Source organism: Amborella trichopoda, chromosome 5 (assembly GCF_054954075.1).
Source record: "Amborella trichopoda isolate Santa Cruz 75 chromosome 5, AtrichopodaSantaCruz75HAP2 v2.0, whole genome shotgun sequence".
In the NCBI taxonomy this organism is placed as follows: domain Eukaryota; kingdom Viridiplantae; phylum Streptophyta; class Magnoliopsida; order Amborellales; family Amborellaceae; genus Amborella; species Amborella trichopoda.
This window is the reverse complement of record NC_142340.1, coordinates 11,052,847-11,074,750: the sequence shown is the minus strand read 5'-3', so window position 1 is coordinate 11,074,750 and position 21,904 is coordinate 11,052,847. Positions and strand designations below refer to the sequence as shown.

The window sequence follows — 21,904 nt, the reverse complement described above, 5'->3', positions numbered from 1 at the left end:
CTAGGGGCAGTGCAAGCAGACCTAAATAGTCAGTGTGCTTACTTCAATGTTTTACCATATTACACTGAAAAATCACTACTACGGGCAGTGCAAGCAGACCTAAATAGTCAGTGTGCTTACTTCAATGTTTTACCAGATTACACTGAAAAATCACTACTAGGGGCAGTGCAAGCAGACCTAAATAGTCAGTGTGCTTACTTCAATGTTTTACCAGACTACACTGTCTACTTAGACGATGCTCCCAACTCTCTTAAACTTCAAGTCCAAACACATGGTACTGATGTTAAAGAGCAATATATAGATCAAACCGTTGAATATAGGGTCTACTATAAACTGATGAAAACAACGGTCGCACCTTAGACCAAACTTCGGCAGATACCCGGAGTAACAACATTACTTCAGTCTCATCCAAGAAATCATACCTTCAACGCAAGCACTGTTGAATGGAAAGATTTAACTTTTCCTGAAGAATGGAAAATGCAGGGTTCTAGAAAAATAGAAGAATCTAAAAATATTTCCAGTATCTACCAAGATACAAAAGGAAACATTTCCTTCAGATTTAGTACAAGTAGTACATTTGAAGAAGGAGAGAACTTGAGGCATAATGAAGAAGATTTTGATAATGAGAAATTTCATATGATTCTAGAAGAGACTTTAGAATCAATAAAATGCTCGAAATGCAAAAATTCTGTCTTAATTGACAAAATTAATTCCCACTTATGTGCACAAGACCGAAATGTGGTGAGAGAAATAGAAAAACTCCAAACTTTAGGAGAAAAAGACAATGAAACGATTGAAGAATTAGAGAAAGAATTCTATGCCACAACCAATACCGAAAGATTACAATAGCTAGAACCTCAACAAGAAGAAATAAAACCCGTCAATGATGACGAACAAAGTGAAGTAACTGGAGGTCCTGGACCAGGAAAGGAACCTATGGAGCAAGGTGAATCCTCAACAGAAACGCCAATAACATACATCAACCAACCCATCACCATTCTACAAGGTGAAGAAAAATTCCCAAAGGCAAGGGGAGTGCCCATAGGAAAAATTACTGAACCTTATAGCAAGGAGTATATTCCTAAACCTAAGGATTGGGGAGCCCCAATAACCTCAGGTGGGACATACCTAAATTTAGACAATGTCCTAGACAAAAGAAAAGCCATTAGCGAATGGGCGTCAACTATGGATATGGCCAGCAATGCAGTAGGGGCAAACTGGAACAATAAGCAACTTCAAGAATATTATGCTCATACCCTTAGAGGAAATACCAAAAGATGGTTTAATGCCTATAAAACCACAGCTGAATATATCACATGGAAACAGTCTATAAGACTAAGCAGAAGTGCAACACATTTTGCTACAATCTTTTACAAAGAATTTTGTGGAGATATTAATGATCAAGGATCAAAAGAAATAACCCAAGCTCAGAAAAACTTGACCAATCTCTCAATCTATAATCTTAGATACTTTGAAGAGTATGCTAATGAATTTTCCAAATACTTTTACATAATTGGAGATGTCAGAAATACAGGGTATTTACTAATGTTTGGTCAAAAGCTCCCAGCCCCCTGGAATGAACAAATCTTTAACAAAATAAATACCTCTCCTATCTCATTAGGAACTCTAGGAAAAGTTATATCCTTTTGTAGAGACTACTTCAAGGATGTTTGCATCAAAAATAAATTAGCTAAGCACGCTAAAAAACAGATGAAAGGAGCAGAAGGATTTTGCTATGGAATCTCTGATATGCCAAACCAATGGGGGCTATCACGAGAAAAAACCTAGAAAAAAGAAAACTTACAAAAAATTCTATAAGAAACCTTGGAAAAAATATAAGCTTAGAAAATCCAAAAGCTTTGACAGACAAAAGGCAAGAAAACCTTTTAAAAGATATTTTAAAAGGAAAGCTTCAAAGAACTTCAGACCACAAAAATAAAACAAGAAAACTTGTAAATGTTGAAGAAATAGGACATTATGCTAATGAATGCCCTAAGAAAAACAAGAACAAACGGGCTAAAATCATTTATGAAGAAATTTCAGAAATGATAGAAGAAGCCAATACAATGGGTCTTATACCACTTGAAGAAACTTCTGATAATGAAGATAATGAATCATTCTACTCTGTAGAAACAAAAAATTCTGAAACAGAAAGTGAAATCGTTCAGAAGAAGAAGCAATTGTTGAATTAAAAACTCCCAAACTCATCAGTTGGAGAGAACCATATACCCAAACTATCATACCTTCAGAAATAAGATTTGAAGTCAGAAAAGACATAAAATTTACTTGCGAATCTTGCAAATGTTTGGATAATGGAGTAATGTTATATTGCATCTTAAAGAATTTCACTTACCACCAAGAGTGTTTTATCTATGAATTAAGTAAAAATACTGAAAATGCTCAACTTGCTAACCTAGTCATAAATGAAGTACAAAAGTTTCAAGGGAATGAAGAAAACTGAATATAGGATCAAGAACCTGAAATCAAAGAATATCCCAGCAACTGCTCTATAACTATCTCAGAAGAGACAAAACCACTTTCAGAAAGTCTAGAAGAAGATGGCTCATCTTTTAAAGCTTTGAAAACATCACTCAATAGCACCTATATCAGCACTGAATGGAAATTCAAAGGTTATCAACCTTATCATTTGCTTGCATACATAGATAATGGTGCAGGTAAGTGTCTTGCTCTTTCAGGAGCAATTCCACAAAAAAAATGCAAAGAAAAACTTGGAAAGTACATCCAAGGAACCATTGTAGATGGCAGTACAGTAACCTTCAGTAAGTACGCTGAAGAAATACCCCTCAAAATTGGAGGAGGAAAATTTACCATAGATATTCTATGGCAATCAACTAGACATGGTTGTGATATTTTGCTAGGAAACAACTTCCTATTAAAATACCAACAGTTTTTCCAAAACAATGAAACTATCTCTCTCAGAGGAGAGGATGGACAGCTCTATCATATTTATAGAGTCAATGATGGATTTCTACCATCAAAACTAAAACATCAAAGTATCTCGCATGCGCAGCGTGGTGAGATAAAAGCAACAACTACAATCGTGATTCGGGTAAGAAATATCGAAACATTAGATGTTTCAGAAATACCAGAATTCACAAAGAAAAGGGAATGCTATACAGAATGGCATATACTTGAGAACGAATTTCTTGAACAAGTTCGCAATGCTCAAGAGAAACCAAAACTCAAAAGCCTTGAAGAACTTAAGTCTTTATTAAGAAATAACATAAGCTCTAATCCTATCCTACTTTGGGAAAAGGATAAAGCTAGATGTCATCTTGAATTAAAAGACCCTCATGCTATAGTACGGGTAAGACCCATGTACTACACCACAGAAGATGAAAAAGATTCAAACAACAATTGCAAGAGCAATTTCAACTAGGACTCATTCAAAAGTCTACTAGTCCTCATCCTAGCCGAGCTTTCTGTGTAAGAAATCACAACGAAACCTTAAGAGAAAAAGCTAGAATTGTGATTAATTATAAAAAGCTAAATGACTATACCAAGGCAGATGGCTATTACATTCCAAATGCTCAACAACTGATTAGTAAAACCAAAGGAGCAAAATGGCTCAGTAAATTTGACACCAAATCAGGCTTTTGGCAGATCAAACTCACTCTTGAATCCATACCATTAACAACATTCAGTACTCCCCAAGGACAGTATGAATGGCTGGTAATGCCGTTTGGATTAAAAAACGTGCCAAACATCTTTCAAAGACGAATGGATGAAATATTCAGAGATCTCTTCGAATTCTGCAGCGTATATATAGATGATATTCTTGTTTTCAGTAAAACAAAAGAAGAACACCTTATGCACCTAGAACAGGTCATAAACAAAATAATCTAGCATGGGATAATCTTAGGAGAAAAGAAGATTTTTCTTGAAAGAAACAAGATCGAGTTCATAGGTCTCGATATTGAAGACATGAAGCAACTACAAAGATTTCTTGGTTTTGTTAATTACATTCGAGATTTTGTACCTAACCTCTCTTCCCTTACAGGAATTCTACATACAAAACTCAAAAAAGGAAAGTGGTCCTTTAACCAAGAAGACGAAAAAAGAATCAAAAGAGTTAAGGAAGCTTGTGTCAAACTTCCAAGGCACTCTCTCCCTACTAAAAAGGATAAGATTATCCAAGAAACTGATGCGTCTGGCCAATATTGGGCAGGCATAGTCAAAAGTCTATCTCCAAATGAGATAAACAAAAAATTAGTAAAGTATCATTCTGGCAAATTTTGTGGTGCAGAGTTAAACTACTCTACTGTAGAAAAGGAAATTTTAGCCATAATGAAAACCATTCAAAGATCAGAAATCTTTCTAGATACTAAATTTTTAATTAGAACTGATAGCACGTATTTTGTCAAATTTTAAAACTATAATTTTGACAGGTCTCTATCTCGCGGAAGATTAATTCATTGGCAAAATTGGTTCTTCAATTACGACAGCGTAGAACATATCTCAGGTACGTGCAACCATCTTCTCGGCTCTCTTATGAGAGTAATGGCACCTAAAGAGTTAAAAGCAGTAAGGGAAGACTCCGCTCTTCTCTAATTGCCAAGAGGCTAAGACAGAGACGGCAGGTACTACCCTGTCCCAAATATCAAGAGATAAAATGGCAGGCACGACCTTGCTCCATCCATTAGAAATAGAACCAAGTTCTATAACTCTCAAGACTATTGAATCAAAACCTGAAAAACATGTTATACTGCAAAAAAGATCCTTTAAAGAAAGGATAAAAATAGGAGATCCATCCATTGGAATATTAGGCGAAAATTGCAACTTTCATGTTCAGTATGGGCAATCCACTGAAGAATATACCTTCAAAAAAATAGAAATATCAACTACCAATTGGGATCCCAAAACCATAGAAATATGGAACAGTGAATCTACAGAGGCAAAAACCATTGCCATTTCTGCAAAAACAGTCAAGAAAACTGAACAACCACAAGGCTATAGATCCGTCTATAGAACCAACAAAAAACTGGATTTTAATGATTATAAACTTTTAAACTGCTACCATGTAATTAATTACGATAAGGTTGATAAAAAGTCCTTTATGTTAACTTTGAAGGCCTTAGCCTCACGGCTAAGTGAAATCCATTGTTCAAAAATGGTTAAAAGACCAGTGGCTGAGACTGATAGTTCTATTCAAAATATCGGGATAGACCTCAAAAGATGGCGTATCTCTCTAGACACTATCCTAGAACAAAATTGGTATGAATTTCATACCCAGCTTGCCATGGCCTAATACTCTCAAAAGATGAAATAGTTCATCCCATGGCTTTTACCAATGCACTCTCTCTGCGGAACATCCCCAAGACCAGAAGCTCTGGTTATATGACAACGGGTTCATCAAGAACCTTTGGATCAATGACAACTCAGATCTCAACGGGCTACCCAATGTCCTTGTCAACACCCTAAGAAACCACCGTCCAGAAAACTGTCCACTCCGTCTGAAATTCATAACTATACCACATGAATGGATTCATGAAACCAATGAATTTCTACCAGTTTACCAATTTATCAGAATTCTCCAAAGCTCGGAGAGAAACCCTAGTGGACCTTCCCTTGTCCATATATCGAAATCTCAGGAGAACGACCTTCAAAAGCTTCGCGCCCAAGCTATCCGAAATTTCAAAGAAAAGCTCTGGGCCTGCAGAGACACTATTATGGCTGAAGGACGCCACACCATCATAGCCACTCCATATCAACATCCAGTTGATAAATCAAGGCTCTTCAAAAGAATCCAAGCTGGCGAAATAAACTCAAGCCTGAAGACCAACAAAATGCTCGAAGGAGAGTTGAAAGATAATTTTTGGGACACAGATATGACCATTTCAACCCCAGACAATCTATCGTATCAAGATGAAGAAATGGACGACATTCAGATAGCCAACCTGGACAACCAGATGGAATATTAACCATCCTAGGGTTTAGTCTTTAGTGTGACGATGCGGCCCAGAAAAGTGTACCCGACACTCTCTTTATTAAAAGTTTGGTTCCCTATGTTTGCTGAGTCCGAAAGGAATCTTATTCCTTTCTTCGGACGCAAGCTTTGCAATCCATTTTGTTTAGAAAACTTTGATGTCCGAGGCTTATAAAAGGCTTTCGAACCTCAGTTTTTTGTTGTCTTGTAAATAGGAATCTCTTTTATCTATAAAAATGTGACGATGGGGCTTAGAAAAGTGTATCCGACACTCTCTTTATTAGAACTTTGATTCCCTATATCTGCTGAGTCAGAAAGGAATTCGATTCTTTTCTTTGGATGCAAGCTTTGCAGTACATTTTGTTTTTGAAAACTTTGATGTCCAAGGCTTATAAAAGGCCCTCGAACCTCAGTTGTTAAGGAATCAGATATTGAGCTCTTCAGTCGCTACCCTACTTTCGGTGCCTCGTTGAGTCTCAAGTCCTGTAAGTCTTTGTTTTAAGCATGTGCGAGTAGTAGTTATGCGACTTTCTTTTAGAGTCCCTGAGTTATGATGTAAGACGGTTTATACCGATAGCTTCTTGTGCTCAGTTAGTAGATTGATGTTTAATGAAATGATTGTCTCTCATTTCTGCCCTACTTAAATGAAATTAGTTTTGCGAAAGGAGATCTTTAAAAATTCTATTTCACAAATCTGCCTTATTTCTGAAAACACTGATTTAAGAACTCTTTGTTATCTGTCTTTTTGTTCAAAACCCCGAAGACTATTAAGGCCGTAGTGATCAACTGGAGTATTTGTTGGGATGCTAGCTCAATCTTTGAGGCGAGTTCTTCGGTTCTAACCTTTGTAGGTTTAGGGTTGTTAGGGTCGAATTCAAGTGTCCTAACAATTCTTTCTATTTCTGTAGTTCGGTTGTCTAACCGATCTATAATTTGTTTAGCAGTTTCTTGATCCGATTTTTTAACTTGATTTAAAACTTTCTGAACAATTTGTGATATTCTTTCTTGTCCATCCTTTTTGAAGTTTCTAACTACTTCTTTTAGAGATAGAATTTCTTCTTTTAGATAGTCTAGATTGCTAGATATCTTTTCTAGAGAAACTTTGGTTCTTTCACGTTTACTTGAAAGTCGATCAAAACCTTCTTTGATTTCAAAGTTTGAGTCTTTTAACTGGTAAAATCTTTTGAGTTCGGAACATAGTTCTTTTTTCAAAAGTTTTTATTAGATCAAAGATAGTAGGTCTGTCTGGATCTAATCCTTGTATTCCTAGTTCTCTTTGGGTATGGAGAACTTCGCCGTAGATGCTATTAGATAACCCTATGACACTGGAAACTTTGTCTTTGTACTCGTCTTCAATGTGTCTGAAGTGAGTAAAGTTTTCAAATCCTTTAGATTTAGCAATACAGAAATCTTCAAATTTTTTGATTTTTGATTTTTTGTTACTAGACATTAAAGTAAAACTAACTATGCAAAATTCTTCAAGAAGAACATGACTCTGATACCATTTCGTTTGAACAGATCTTAAAGCAATAAACACAATAAAACTACTATTTATCAATTGAGTATTTTAGCATAAGAGAGATAACAAGCAAGGTATTAATTGAAGGCAATACTCTTTCTAGAGTATGAGTTAATAATAACAAGGCCCAACCAATCTTCCGCAACCAGTTTTCGATCTATTTTTAAATTGCAAGCTCTCCAGATCCCTTAAAAACTTCATTAGCATTTGCAAAACTCTTTCTTAGTTAAACTATTCACCACCGCCTTTATCTTAATCACAAAATGTGAAAGAAACAAAGTCTAATATCTTCTTGTTGTGACAACCTTAACAACTAATAAGGACTCATCTTTGAACAACCCAAAACGGCCTCCTGCCTACAGGGTTTGTTCTCACTACGACTTTAATAGTCTTCGGGGTTTTGGACAAAAAGCCAGATAACAAAGAGTTCTTAAATCAGTGTTTTAAAAAATAAGGCATATTTGTGAAATAGAATTTTTAAAGATCTCCTTTCGCAAAACTAATTTCATTTAAGTAGGGCAGAAATGAGAAACAAGCATTTCATTAAACATCCATCTACTAACTGAGCACAAGAAGCTATCGATATAAACCGTCTTACATCATAACTCAGGGACTCTAAAAGAGAGTCGCATGACTACTACTCACACATGCTTAAAACAAAGACTTACAGGACTTGAGACTCAACGAGGCACCGAAAGTTGCTTAGCTTTTCCCAAGTAGGGGAGTGACTGAAGAGCTCAAGATCTGATTCCTTAACAACTGAAGTTCGAGGGCCTTTTATAAACCTTGGACATCAAAGTTTCAAAAACAAAATGGACGACAAAGCTTGCATTCGAAAAAACAAAATCGGATGCCTTTCTGACTCTTTAGACATAGGGAATCAATGTTTTAATAAAGAGAGTGCCGAGTACACTTTTTTGGGCCCCATTACCACACTTTTCTAGATAAAAGAGATTTCTTTTTACAAGACAACAAAAACTAAAGACTAAAGCCTAAGATGGTTAATATTCCATCTGATTGTCCAGGTTGGCTATCTGGATGTCGTCCATTTCTTCATCTTGATACGATAGATTGTCTGGGGTTGAAATGGTCATATCTGTGTCCCAGAAATTATCTTTCAACTCTCCTTCGAGCATTTTGTAGGTCTTCAGCCTTGTGTTTATTTCGCCAGCTTGGATTCTTTTGAAGAGCCTTGATTTATCAACCTGATGTTGATATGGAGTGGCAATGATGGTGTGGCTTCCTTCAGATATGATAGTGTCTCTGCAGGCCCAGAGCTTAGGCACGAAGCTTTTGAAGGTCTTTCTCCTGAGATTTCAATATACGGACAAGGGAAGGTCCATTAGGGTTTTTCTCCGGGTTTTGGAGAATTCTGATAAACTGGTAAACTAGTAGGAATTTATTGGTTTCATGAATCCATTCAGGTGGTATAGTTATGAATTTCAGACGAAGGACAATTTTCTGGACGATGGTTTCTTAGGGTGTTGACAAGGATATTGGGTAGCCCTTTGAGATCTGAATTGTCAGCGGTCCAAAGGTTCTTGATGAACGTGTTTTCATATAACCAGAGCTTCTGGTCTTGGGGATGTTCAGCAGAGAGAGTGCATTGGTAAAAGGCGGGGGGTGAACTAATTCGTCTTTTGAGAGAATTAGGCCATTGGTGGTTTGGATTGGCAAGCTGTGTATGAAATTCATACCAATTTTGTTCTGGGATAGTGTCTGGAGGGATACGACATCTTTTGGGGTCTATCCCGATATTTTGAACAGAAGTATCAGTCTCAGCCACTGGTCTTTTAACCATTTTTGAACAATGGATTTCACTTAGCCGTGAGGCTAAGGCCTTCATAGTTAACATAAAGGACTTTTTATTAGCCATGTCATAATTAATTACATGGTAGCTGTTTAAAAGTTTTTAATCATTAAAATCCAGTTTTTTGTGGGTTTTATAGACGGATCTATAGCCTTGTGGTGGTTCCGTTTTCTTGACTGTTTTTGCAGAAATGGCAATGGTTTTTGCCTCTGTAGATTCACTGTTTCATATTTTGATGGTTTTGGGATCCCAAGTAGGAGTTGATATTTCTATTTTCTTGAAGGTATATTCTTCAGTAAATTGCCCATACTGAACATGAAAATTGCAATTTTCGCCTAATGTTCCAATGGATGGATCTCCCATTTTTATCCTTTCTTTAAAGGATCTTTTTTGCAGTATAACATGTTTTTCAGGTTTCGATTCAATAACTTTTGGAATTATAGAACTTGGTTCTATTTCTAATGGATGGAGCAAGATAGTGCCTGCCATTTTATCTCTTGATATTTGGGACAGGGTAGTACCTGCCGCCTCTGTTTCGAGGTTTTACCTTTGTCTTCGCCTCTTGGCGATTGGGGAAGGGCGGAGTCTTCTCTTACTGCTTTAGGTGCCATTTCTCTCGTAAGAGAATCGGGAAGATGGTTGCACGTACCTGAGATATGTTCTACTTTGTTCTCATAATTGGAGAACCAATTTTGCCAACGAATTTATCTTCTGCGAGATAGAGACCTGTCAAAATTATATTTTTTCAATTTGACAAAATACTTGTTGTCAGTTCTAATTAAAAATTTAGTATCTAGAAAGATCTCTGATCTTTGAATGGTTTTCATTCCGACTAAAATTTCCTTTTCCGCGGTAGAGTAGTTTAACTTTGCACCACAAAATTTGCCAGAATGATACTTTACAAATTTTTCGTCTATCTCATCTGGAGATAGACTTTTGACTATGCCTGCCCTATATTGGTTAGATGCGTCAGTTTCTAGGATAATCTTATCCTTTTCAATAGGGAGAGAGAGCCTTGGAAGTTTGACACCAGCTTCCTTAACTCTTTTGATTCTTTTTTCGTCTTCTTGGTTAAAGGACAACTTTCCTTTTTTGAGTTTTGTATGTAGAATTCCAGTAAGGGAAGAGAGGTTAGGTACAAAATCTAGAATGTAATTAACACAACCAAGAAATCTTTGTAGTTGCTGTCTTCCATTTTGTTGGGGAAATCAACGACTTTTGTTAGAACATGGGGTTGCATTGTGATTTCACCATTTTCAATATCGAGACCTAAGAACTTGATCTTGTTTCTTTCAAGAAAAATCTTCTTTTCTCCTAGGATAATCCCACGCCGGATTATCTTGTTTATGACCTATTCTAGGTGCATAAGGTGTTCTTCTTTTGTTTTACTAAAAACAAGAATATCATCTACATATATGCCGCAAAATTCGAAGAGATCTCCGAATATTTTATCCGTTCGTCTTTGAAAGATGTTTGGCGCATTTTTTAATCCAAACGGCATTACCAGCCATTCATACTGTCCTTGGGGAGTATGAATTCAGGAGTAAGTTTGATTTGCCAAAAGCTTGATTTGGCGTCAAATTTACTGAACCATTTTGCTCATTTGATTTTACTAATCAGTTGTTGAGCATTTGGAATGTAATAGTCATCTGACTTCGTATAGGCATTTAGCTTTTTATAATTGATCACAATTCTAGCTTTTCTTCTTAAGGTTTCGCTGTGATTTCTTACATAGAAAGCTGGGCTAGAATGAGGACTATTAGACTTTTGAATGAGTCCTAGTTGTAATTGCTCTTGCAATTGTTGTTTGAATTCTTTTTCATTTTCTGTGGTGTAGTACATGGGTCTTACCCGTACTATTGCATGAGGGTCTTTTAATACGAGATGACATCTAGTTTTATCCTTTTCCCAAAGTAGGATAGGATTAAAGCTTATGTTATTTCTTAATAAAGACTTAAGTTCTTCAAGGCTTTTGAGTTTTGGTTTCTCTTGAGCTTTGTGAACTTGTTCAGGAAATTCGTTCTCAAGTATACGTCATTCTGTATAGCATTCCCTTTACTTTGTGAATTCTGGTATTTCTGAAACTTTAAGTTTTCGATATTTCTTACCGGAATCGCGATTGTAGTTTTTGCTGTTATCTCACCACGCTGCGCATGCGAGATACTTTGATGTTTTAGTTTTGATGGTAGAAATCCATCATTGACTACAGAGAAGGCTTGTTTCAATCTAGAAATATAATAGTGCTGTCCATCCTCTCCTCTGCGAGAGATCGTTTCATTGTTTTGGATAAACTGTTGGTATTTTAATAGGAAGTTGTTTCCTAGCAAAATATCACAACCATGTCCAGTTGATTGCCATAGAATATATATGGTAAATTTCCCTCCTCCAATTTTGAGGGGTATTTCTTCAGCGTACTTACCGAAGGTTACTGTACTGCCATCTGCAGTGGTTCCTTGGATCTACTTTTCAAGTTTTTCTTTCCATTTTTCTTGTGGAATTGCTCCTGGAAGAGCAAGACACATACCTACACCATTATCTATGTATGCATGCAAATGATAAGGTTGATAACCTTTGAATTTCCATTCAGTGCTGATATAGGTGCTATTGGGTGATGTTTTCAAAGCTTTAGAAGAGTCATCTTCTTCTAGACTTTCTGAAAGTGGTTTTGTCTCTTCTGAGATAGTTATAGAGCAGTTGCTGGGATTTTCTTTGATTTCAAGTTCTTGATCCTTTATTGGGTTTTCTTCATTCCCTTGAAACTTTTGTACTTCATCTATGACTAGGTTTGCAAGATGAGCATTTCCAGTATGTTTTCTTACTTCATAGATAAAACACTCTTGGTGGTAAGTGAAATTCTTTAAGACGCAGTATAACATTATTCCATTATCCAAACATTTGCAAGTAACTTTTATATGTTTTCTGACATCAAATCTTATTTCTGAAGGTATGATACTTTGGGTATCTGGTTCTCTCCAATTGGTGAGTTTGAGAGTTTTTAATTTAACAATTTCTTCTTCTTCTGAACTGATTTCACTTTCTGTTTCAGAATTCTGTTTCTACGGAGTAGATTGATTCATTGTCTTCATTATCTGAAGTTTCTTCAAGTGGTATAAGACCCATTGTATTGGTTTCTTCTATCATTTCTGAACTTTCTTAATAAATGATTTTAGCCTGTTTGGTCTTGTTTTTCTTAGGGCATTCATTCGCATAACGTCCTATTTCTTCACATAACCAACATTTACAAGTTTTCTTGTTTTCTTTTTGTGGTCTGAAGTTCTTTGAAGCTTTCCTTTTAAAATATCTGTTTTCTTGCCTTTTGTCTGTCAAAGCTTTTGGATTTTCTAAACTTACGTTTTTTCCAAGGTTTCTTATGAAATTTTTTGTAAGTTTTCTTTTTTGTAAGTTTTTTCTCGTGATAGCCTCATTGGGTTGGCATATTAGAGATTCCATAGCAGAATCCTTCTGCTCCTTTCATCTGTGTTTTAGCTTGCCTAGCTAATTTATTTTTTATGCAAACATCCTTGAAGTAGTCCCTAAAAAAGGATACAATTTCTCCTAGAAGTTCTTAATGAGATTAGAGAGGTATTTATTTTGTTGAAGATTTATTCATTCCAGGGGGCTGGGAGCTTTTGAACAAACATTTGTAAATACCCTGTATTTCTGACATCTCCAATTATGTAAAAGTATTTGGAAAATTCATTACCATACTCTTCAAAGTATCTAATATTATAGATTGAGAGATTGGTCAAGTTTTTCTGAGCTTGGGTTATTTCTTTTGATCCTTGATCATTAATATCTCCTCAAAATTCTTTGTAAAAGATTGCAGCAAAATCTGTTGCACTTCTGCTTAGTCTTATAGACTGTTTCCATGTGATATATTCAGCTGTGTTTTTATAGGCATTAAACATCTTTTGGTATTTCCTCTAAGGGTATGAGCATAATATTCTTGAAGTTGCTCATTGTTCCAGTTTGCTCCTACTGCATTGCTGGCCATATCCATAGTTGATGCTCAGTCGCTAATGGCTTTTCTTTTGTCTAGGACATTGTCTAAATTTAGGTATGTCCCGCCTGAGGTTATTGGGGCTCCCCAATCCTTAGGTTTAGGAATATACTCCTTGCTCTAAGGTTCAGTAGGTTTTCCTGTGGGCATTCCCCTTGCCTTTGGGAATTTTTCTTCACCTTGTAGAATGGTGATGGGTTGGTTGATGTATGTTATTGGCGTTTGTGCAGAAGATTCACCTTGTTCCATAGGTTCCTTTCTTGGTCCAGGACCTCCAGTTACTTCACTTTGTTCTTCATCATTGACGGGTTTTATTTCTTCTTGTTGAGGTTCTAGCTGTTGTAATCTTTTAATCACGTAAGCTAGTCTTTCAGTATTGGTTGTGGTATAGAATTCTTTCTCTAATTCTTCAACCGTTTCATTGTCTTTTTCTCCTAAAGTTTGGAGTTTTTCTATTTCTCTCACCACATTTCCGTCTTGTGCACATATGTGGGAATTAATTTTGTCTATTAGGACATAATTTTTGCATTTCGAGCATTTTATTGATTCTAAAGTCTCTTTTAGAATCATATGAAATTTCTCATTGTCAAAGTCTTCTTCATTATGCCAAGTTCTCTCATTCTTCAAATGTACTACTTGTACTAAATCTGAAGGAAATGTTTCTTTTTGTATCTTGGTAGATACTGGAAATATTTTGAGATTCTTCTATTTTTCTCGAACCCTGTATTTTCCATCCTTCATGAAAAGTTAAATCTTTCCATTCAACAGTGCTTGGGATGAAGGTATGATTTCTCGGATGAGACTAAAGTAATGTTGTTACTCCGGGTATCTACCGAAGTTTGGTCTGAGGTGCGATCGTTGTTGTCATCAGTTTATAGTAGATCATATATTCAATGGTTAGGTCTCCATATTGCTCTTTAACATCAGTACCATGTGTTTGGACTTGAAGTTTAAGAGAGTTGGGAGCGTCGTCTAAGTAGACAGTGTAGTTTGGTAAAACATTGAAGTAAGCACACTGACTATTTAGGTCTGCTTGCACTGCCCCTAGTAGTGATTTTTCAAAGCTTCTCATTATGTTCTCTTAGGACGGCCATGACTGAGGCTCCTAAGTCTTTTCTAGCTAGAAGTGTGAAAGCTACCTGTACTGCTCCTATGTGAAGGAATTTGTAGCCTTCCCTTTTTGCCTTTAGGACACATTCTTTTGTTATTAGATTTATGTCTGTTTGTGCATCTAAAGCTGGTACAGACAATTCTAATCTTCTGAATCTGTGTTTAATGTTTAGTCCAAATCCTTCCCATTTCGTAGATTTGACTATATTTGAATTCTGGGATGACTTCATCTTTCAGAGTTTTTTCTATTTCAGAGAATTCAAATTCTTCTTCGTTTGCTATAGAAGGCAAAGATTTTGTTAATCCAAATCTTTCTAGCATTTTTAGATTTTCTTTTCTAGGAGGGTGCCATTTGTACTTAACAGGTTCACCAAACATTGGTGGAGGTATGGCAGAGGTACTAATGGTAGTATTTGGGGGAATCACTACCTTTTTAGCCACTTCTGAGGCTATCTTGTCTTCACTAATATCTTTTTCTCAAACTTTTTGTAACAAATTTGTTTGTTGTTTACTTGTTTCAACAATTTGTTTAGATAGTGTTTTAACTGCTGCGATCAAATAATTATTCTGGTGAATAATACTTGTGGTATCGCCTGTCATTTGTCCTTTAGGTTTTGTAAAACCTTCAAGGGCATCTGTATCTTCTGAAGAGAGGATATCAGATATTTCTTTATCTAATCTATCCATTAGATAACAGAATTGATCCTATCAACTATAGGTTTTACTGCAGTATTTGTTGGGATGCTCGCTCAATCTTTGAGGCGCGTTCTTCGGTTCTAACCTCTGTAGGTTTAGGGTTGTTAGGGTCGAATTCAAGAGTCCTAACAATTCTTTCTATTTCTGTAGTTTGGTTGTCTAACCGATCGATAATTTGTTTAGCAGTTTCTTGATCAGATTTTTGAACTTGATTTAAAACTTGCTGAACAATTTGTGATATTCTTTCTTCTCTATACTTTTTGAAGTTTCTAACTTCTTCTTTTAGAGATAGAATTTCTTCTTTTAGATAGTCTAGATTGTTAGATATATTTTCTAGAGAAACTTTGGTTCTTTCAAGTTTACTTGAATGTAGATCAAATCCTTCTTTGATTTCAAAGTTTGAGTCTTTTAACTCTGTTAAAATTTTTTGAGTTTGGAAAGCAGTTCTTTCTTCAAAAGTTTTTATTAGATCAAAGACAGTAGGTCTGTCTGGATCTAGTCCTTGTATTCCTAGTTCTCTTTGGGTATGGAGAACTTCGTCGTAGATGCTATTAGATAGCCCTATGACACTGGAAACTTTGTCTTTGTTCTCGTCTTCAACGTGTCTGAAGTGAGTAAAGTTTTCAAATCCTTTAGATTTAGCAACACAGAAATCTTCAAATTTTTTGATTTTTGATTTTTTGTTAATAGACATTAACATAAAACTAACTATGCAATAAGAGAAAACCCAGAAGAATCAGTTGCTATCAGAGCCTTGTTCTTCTTAGGAATTTAAATGTCTAGTAGTAAAAAATCTAAAAACACAGAATTTTGTGTAGTTAGCAAAAAGGATTTTAGTAAACATACTCACTCCAGACATATTGAAGACGAGTATAACAACTCTGTTGAAGACGAGTATAACAACTCTGTTGAAGACGAGTATAACAACTCTATTGAAGATGAGTATAACAACTCTATTGAAGACATTGTTGAGCGCACGACAGTCCAGGGAAACTTCTTCCTTCTCTCATGTTTGTTTGCATGTTGCCTTGTGCACCACTTATCCTTTGCATGCTGCCTTGTGCACCACTGGTACATTGCATGCTGCCTTGTATACCACTTGTCATTGTGTTTGCTGCCACCCCCTTAGTTTTTACCTATTTATACCACCTTCACACCTCTCCATGGGGTTTTGCTCTCTCTCTTCTCCTTGCCTTAAAAACTTACGATTGAAACCATACTTGGGGCTTGACATTGAACTGAACCTGTGCAGTGCACTTTGGATCTTCATTTAAGTGCAGTAAGTGAATCTAGTTTCCATGATTTTTTTGCCTTGATTAATGCATGTTAAATTAGTTTGTCAACTATGCAATTTGAGTGTGATTATTAATGGGATTGTGAAAATGGGTATGGAAATATGTTGCTGAAATTCTGCTAAGTATGTACTATGTTTCCAGAAATGTGACTCCCATTTGAGCAAATGTTTGAGCATTGAAAATATCTCTATTGATCATGAAATTTTGTGGGGAAGTACCCATTATAATTTAAGATGGAAAAGACCCCTTTGTATTTTAATATGGAAAAGACCTCATGTCAATACCTCTTTTGGTTGGGAAGTTATGAGCCATTTTTTGAAACATGCCAGAATTGTTCACCGATCAAATATGTCAGAGTGAGATACCACTTCTAAATGCAAGATGTATGAATCTATTTTGAAAATGGTCTTGGAGGAACCATAATCAAATTCTCTGTGATTCGAAAGTTATGTTCGTTTTTCTATAAGGATGCCACGCTAGATTTTCTGCTGAATTTTCAAAAACTATTACTTGGCTTTTGTGGCATTGTTCACTAAACCAAATATATCAGAATAACCTCAAACCACTTCTAAATGAAAGATGTATGAATCTATTTTAAAAATGGTTTTGGAAGCATAATCAAATTCTCGTTTGTTTGAAAGTTATGTCCGATTCTATTAAGATATCATCCTGTATTTTCTGCTGTGAAAGGCTAGAAGTTTCACTTAAGATCACCAATAGTTTGGCAAGCTTTAGGCCAATATTTGAGGTCATTCCCTATTTGAAAGTTGTGTGGCAAAACCAGAAGAATGGTATGATGATATTTGAGCTAATGAGCCTGGTGCTTGGTTCATGAGATGACATGATAATGTCTTTCAAACTAATAAGCATGATACTATGATTTTATGTGTGGCACACTGATGTTTTATGTGAGCATGAAAATATGCTGCTAATGAGAAATGTGTGCATGATAGTATGACATGCTCTGTTACGAACACGAATGCACGCTCTATTATGAATATGCATACATTCCCGGTTATGATAATAAGGTGTACTCTGTTATAATATGGAAGTATGCTCTGCTATGATTTGAATGCATGTAGTAGGACATGTTCAGTGATGATATGGATGCACATAGTACTATGGCATGCTCAATTATGAAAGGAATGCATGCCAATAAGGCATATTCTGTTATGAAATGAAAGAATGCTCTGTTATGATATGAAAGAATGCTCTGTTATGATATTAAAGAATGCTTCGTTGTGATATGAAAGAATGATAATGACATATGCTCTGTTATGATATAGAAGCATGTAGTAAGGCTAGTGTATCAAAAAGTGCTAGGCGGGTCCTAGGCGGCCTGGGGGGTCCAGACCGCTAAGCTCCTAGGCGAGCGTCTAGCGGGGCGCCTAGAACCCGGGCGGCTGCCAGTTGAAATTTGAAAAAAACTAAAAACCAGACCAAATTATTACCAATGTAATACTATATTACAAGTTAAAAAAAAGAAGAAGAGACGTTGAAAAGAGAATTTTGATAATCCATATTGTTAAAACAGTAAACTATAACACCATACAAGTGTAGGCAGGATATAAAAGTCAACACTCAACACAACAGAAATTTAGAAAATATACAGTATAACAAAAGTTAACACTCATGACTCAACACAATAGTCAACAGACTCAACACTCAGCACCAAGAGACAAGAGTCTTCAATCGTTGTCGTCATCATCATCATCATCATCAGAAGGAATATCAATAGGGCAAGCTTCATCATATGCATAAGAGTCGAGGTCATCATCATCAGAGTCATATCCCTCTTCAATATAACGCTCGTCCTCCTCTGTTTCTTCTGAATCTACCTCTTCCTCCTCCTCTTCTTCTACCTTCTTCTTACTAGTCTGTGCAGATGAGGCCTTAGGAGTCTTGGCTGCTCTACCATTTTCTTTGTGTGTCTTTGAACTCAAATATTATATAATTTTCTCCTTGGTAGCCTCAGGAACATTTTTAAAAGGGGCAACATCCCCCTTAATACCGACAGGTTATTTTTTAAACCGGTAAATGCCCCCATTAGTATCGTTTTCACAATAATTACATTTAATACGATTTTTATCACTTGGATTCGGGTTATAACCATACTTTCAACCCGGATCACCACTCCATCTAGAATCTGGAGAAGATACTTCCATACAACAAGGCTTATTTTCATTCTTTTCTGGTTCTTCAAAATTCAGAAGATGTATAATCTCATCCCGAACTGCTTCAGGAACCTTTGTACAAGAAGCAACATTACCTCTAACACCAGCAAGGTGTTTTTTGAATCAGCTAATACCCCCATTGGTATCCTTTTTACAAATTACACCTTCTATAATTTTTACCATTTAGATTTGGGTTGTACCCATACTTCCAACCCGGATCACTTTTTCTAGGAGTAGCAGAAATAGATCTATGATAAGGATTTTGTTCTTATTTTTGTTTTACATAATTTCTAAATTGCTTAACCTCATTTATGATAGCTTCAGGAACATTTTTACAAGGGGCAACATCCCCCTTAATACCGGCAAGATGTTTCTTAAACCGGTTTATACATTCTTTTGTATAATTTTCACAAAAATTGCATCAGATGCAATTTTTGTCATTCGAATTCGGGTTGTATCCATGTTTTGAACCCGGATCTCCACTTTGACTAACTCTTGAAAAAGACGTCTCAAAATAAAACATGCAATCTAAAAGTTGCACTTACTTTGGTTGCTCGAACTCCAAACTTTGAGAAACACTTCGATGATTCGATCCAATGAAATGCAGTTTTTTGGAGGTTTCTTTCTCTCTAAAAGGGTTTCTTGGGGATTTAGGTTTCAAATGAATCTAAAACCTATCTTTCTAAACTTTTATATATTAAAAAAATGAAAAAAAAAAAAAAAAAAAAACTTTACGCCTTTGGGCGGATGCAGGCAAGCCCAAGCCTTCTGGACAGCCTAGGCGCTGGGTGGTTCACTTTTTTGAACAATGAGTAAGGCATGCTCTGTTATGATATGTGTACATGATCATAATACATGTTTTGTTGTGACATGTGTGCACGATTTCTTAGACAAGGTATGTGATATTTTATAAGACTTATGTTGTAAGACCTATATGGTTAGCTATATGATATGTGATTTATTGACATGCTTTAAGCATATTGTATGGCCATGATGTGATATATGATTTATTGGCATGCTTTGAGCGTATTGCATGACCATGAGGTGATATGATAAGAAAGTGGTGCCGACTGCTATGATCTTTCCCTAACTGCCATGATAGGAAGGGAGTTAGGATATGATGGAAATTTGGGAGGGTCGCGCCTCCCAAAATCTATATTGGTGCTATGCATTGGGTCATCCTTTGGTAGTGTAACCCTCCCTCCAGAAGGGCATAAGGAGAGGGTTGTGTTTTGCAAGGCCATCGCCTATCAAAAACCCCAAAGTGCACTGGGGACTGTATGTGTGAAGACATTACGAAATGGGTCATCTATTTATCACTGTTTTCCCTCCTGAGTGATGGTAGAAGTCCTAAGCAATAGGATTGGCTTGGCCTGATGGATAGGACTTCTACTTCAGGAGTAGGCAATATTAGGATTATTTGTGTTTAATATATGTTGGCTTGATTTGGTTGACCTGTTAGGATGCTCATGATGAAAAGATTTGATAAACTGTTATTTCATATGATATCTGATATCTAATTTGTGATTGCTCCACCATGGAAGGAATTACTTACGATACATTGCTAAATATAATTGTGCTACATGACTCTATGTTTGATCCCTATATGAATCTTGAGTACATGGCACATTGATCTACTTACTGGGCTTATAACTCATTCTTTTAACTCTCATTTATGTAGAGTGATGCTTGCGGGTTGAGGACGGGCGGTTGGGTGAATGCGGCTGACAGTTGGAACCCCGTACTCCTGGTAGAAGCTTCTTTTGTTGTATGTTTTGGATGACAGTAGCCATATAGTTCTTGTTTGTATTAAGTCATGTAATGTTTTTGGGCCTTTGAGCCTTGGCCATATTTGTACCTTTGGATCTCTTTTATATTTATATGCAGTTCGGAACTTGGTGGTCCGATTTTATGTTTGTGGTTGTGTGATTGAGTTTTGTTTTTTTTTGTTTTTTCTTTCTTTCGTGGTTTTCATTGATTCATTTTTCTTAAAGCATTGAGCACACTCCCACCTGAGTGGCATTCGCTACCTTTGGTTGCGGTCCTGTACCTTGTTACCTTCTGGCAAGTACGGTAGTACGATAAGAGGCGGGGTTGTGACAATTTATGGTATCAGAGCAGCCAGAATAGGATTCTTGGCCTAAAAAGTTTTAGAAGTGTCATTAGAATGATTTTGGATAAGTTAGTAACAGGCGTCTGGGTGTTCCTGTTATAGGTCAAGATGACGAGGCCTCGTGTCAACAATTCGAGCTCGAGTAATGGGAACACGGAGGCTTTTGGTGAATTCTTTAGGACGCTCAGGGCCATGACTCAAATTATGAAGTGCATGCTGGCCCCAACTGCCCTTGCCCTAGACCAGGATAATAGTGGACTGATTGAGAGATTTAGGAGACTTGCGCCTCCAGCATTCTCGGGACATGGAAGAGTATAAAAGGTTGAAAGATGGAGGAGGCAAGTTGTCACAACCCCGCCTCCTGCCCCCTTGCCGTACTAACCGGACGGCAACAGGGTACAGAACCACGACCAAAGGTAGCGAATGCGGGAGTGTGCTCAAACGCTTTTGAAAAGAAGGAATAAAGCAAACCATGAAAAAAAACAAAACTCCAAACACAACCAGCAAAAGTTAGGCAAACTAAAATCAAATTATACGAGAGCTCCAAAATTATTACGAATATGTCTAAGGCATTAAAGACCCAACAATATATACATAACACCAAAACAAAACAACTATACAAAAAAGAAGCGTCCTCGTCAAGTTCGGGGCGCCAACCGTCAGTCGCGATCACTCAGCCGTCAGTCCTCGACCCGCGAGTTATCACTCTACATAAAGAAAGTCAAAGGAATGAGTTATGAAGCCCAACAAGTAGATCAAAGCGCCATGCATTTCTGCGTATACACCGTTATTCATAACCATCCCCAAGATTCATGTAGTTTTACAACATGGAGTCAAATATCACATATCTTTTTATTAGAAATGTGTCATGAGTAATTTCTTTCATGGTGGAGCAAGCACAAATAAGATATCAGATATCACATGAGCTAATAGTTTATCAAATCTTTCCATTATGAGCATCATAACATATCAACATAATTATAATTTGGCAAGTATAACAAGCATGAGAAAAATTAGCAAATATTAACCTACTCACTCCCTAAACACCTACTCCCGAAGTAGAAGCTCTATTCATCAGGCCAAGCAAATTCCATTACTTAAGACCTCTAATATCACTCAGGAGGGTAGACAATGACAAATAGATGACCCATTTTGTAATGCCTTCACACACACACAGTCCCTAGCGTGCTTTGGGGCTTTGGATAAGCGATAACCTTACAAGACACTACCCCTTACGCCC

General features: G+C 36.5%; 1 long non-coding RNA gene across 2 annotated transcripts; it reads left to right on the top strand.

The window, feature by feature from the left end:
- Window positions 1-8,712: 8,712 nt before the first annotated feature.
- LOC110008069 (uncharacterized) lies at window positions 8,713-20,467 on the top strand. 2 transcript variants are annotated; one of them, XR_016055986.1, is made up of 2 exons: window positions 8,713-8,849; window positions 20,233-20,467. It is a non-coding gene; the product is annotated as an uncharacterized LOC110008069 (long non-coding RNA). The 2 variants fall into 2 exon arrangements; XR_002282533.2 differs by having other exon boundaries at window positions 8,834-16,361.
- The last annotated feature ends 1,437 nt before the right edge of the window (window positions 20,468-21,904 follow it).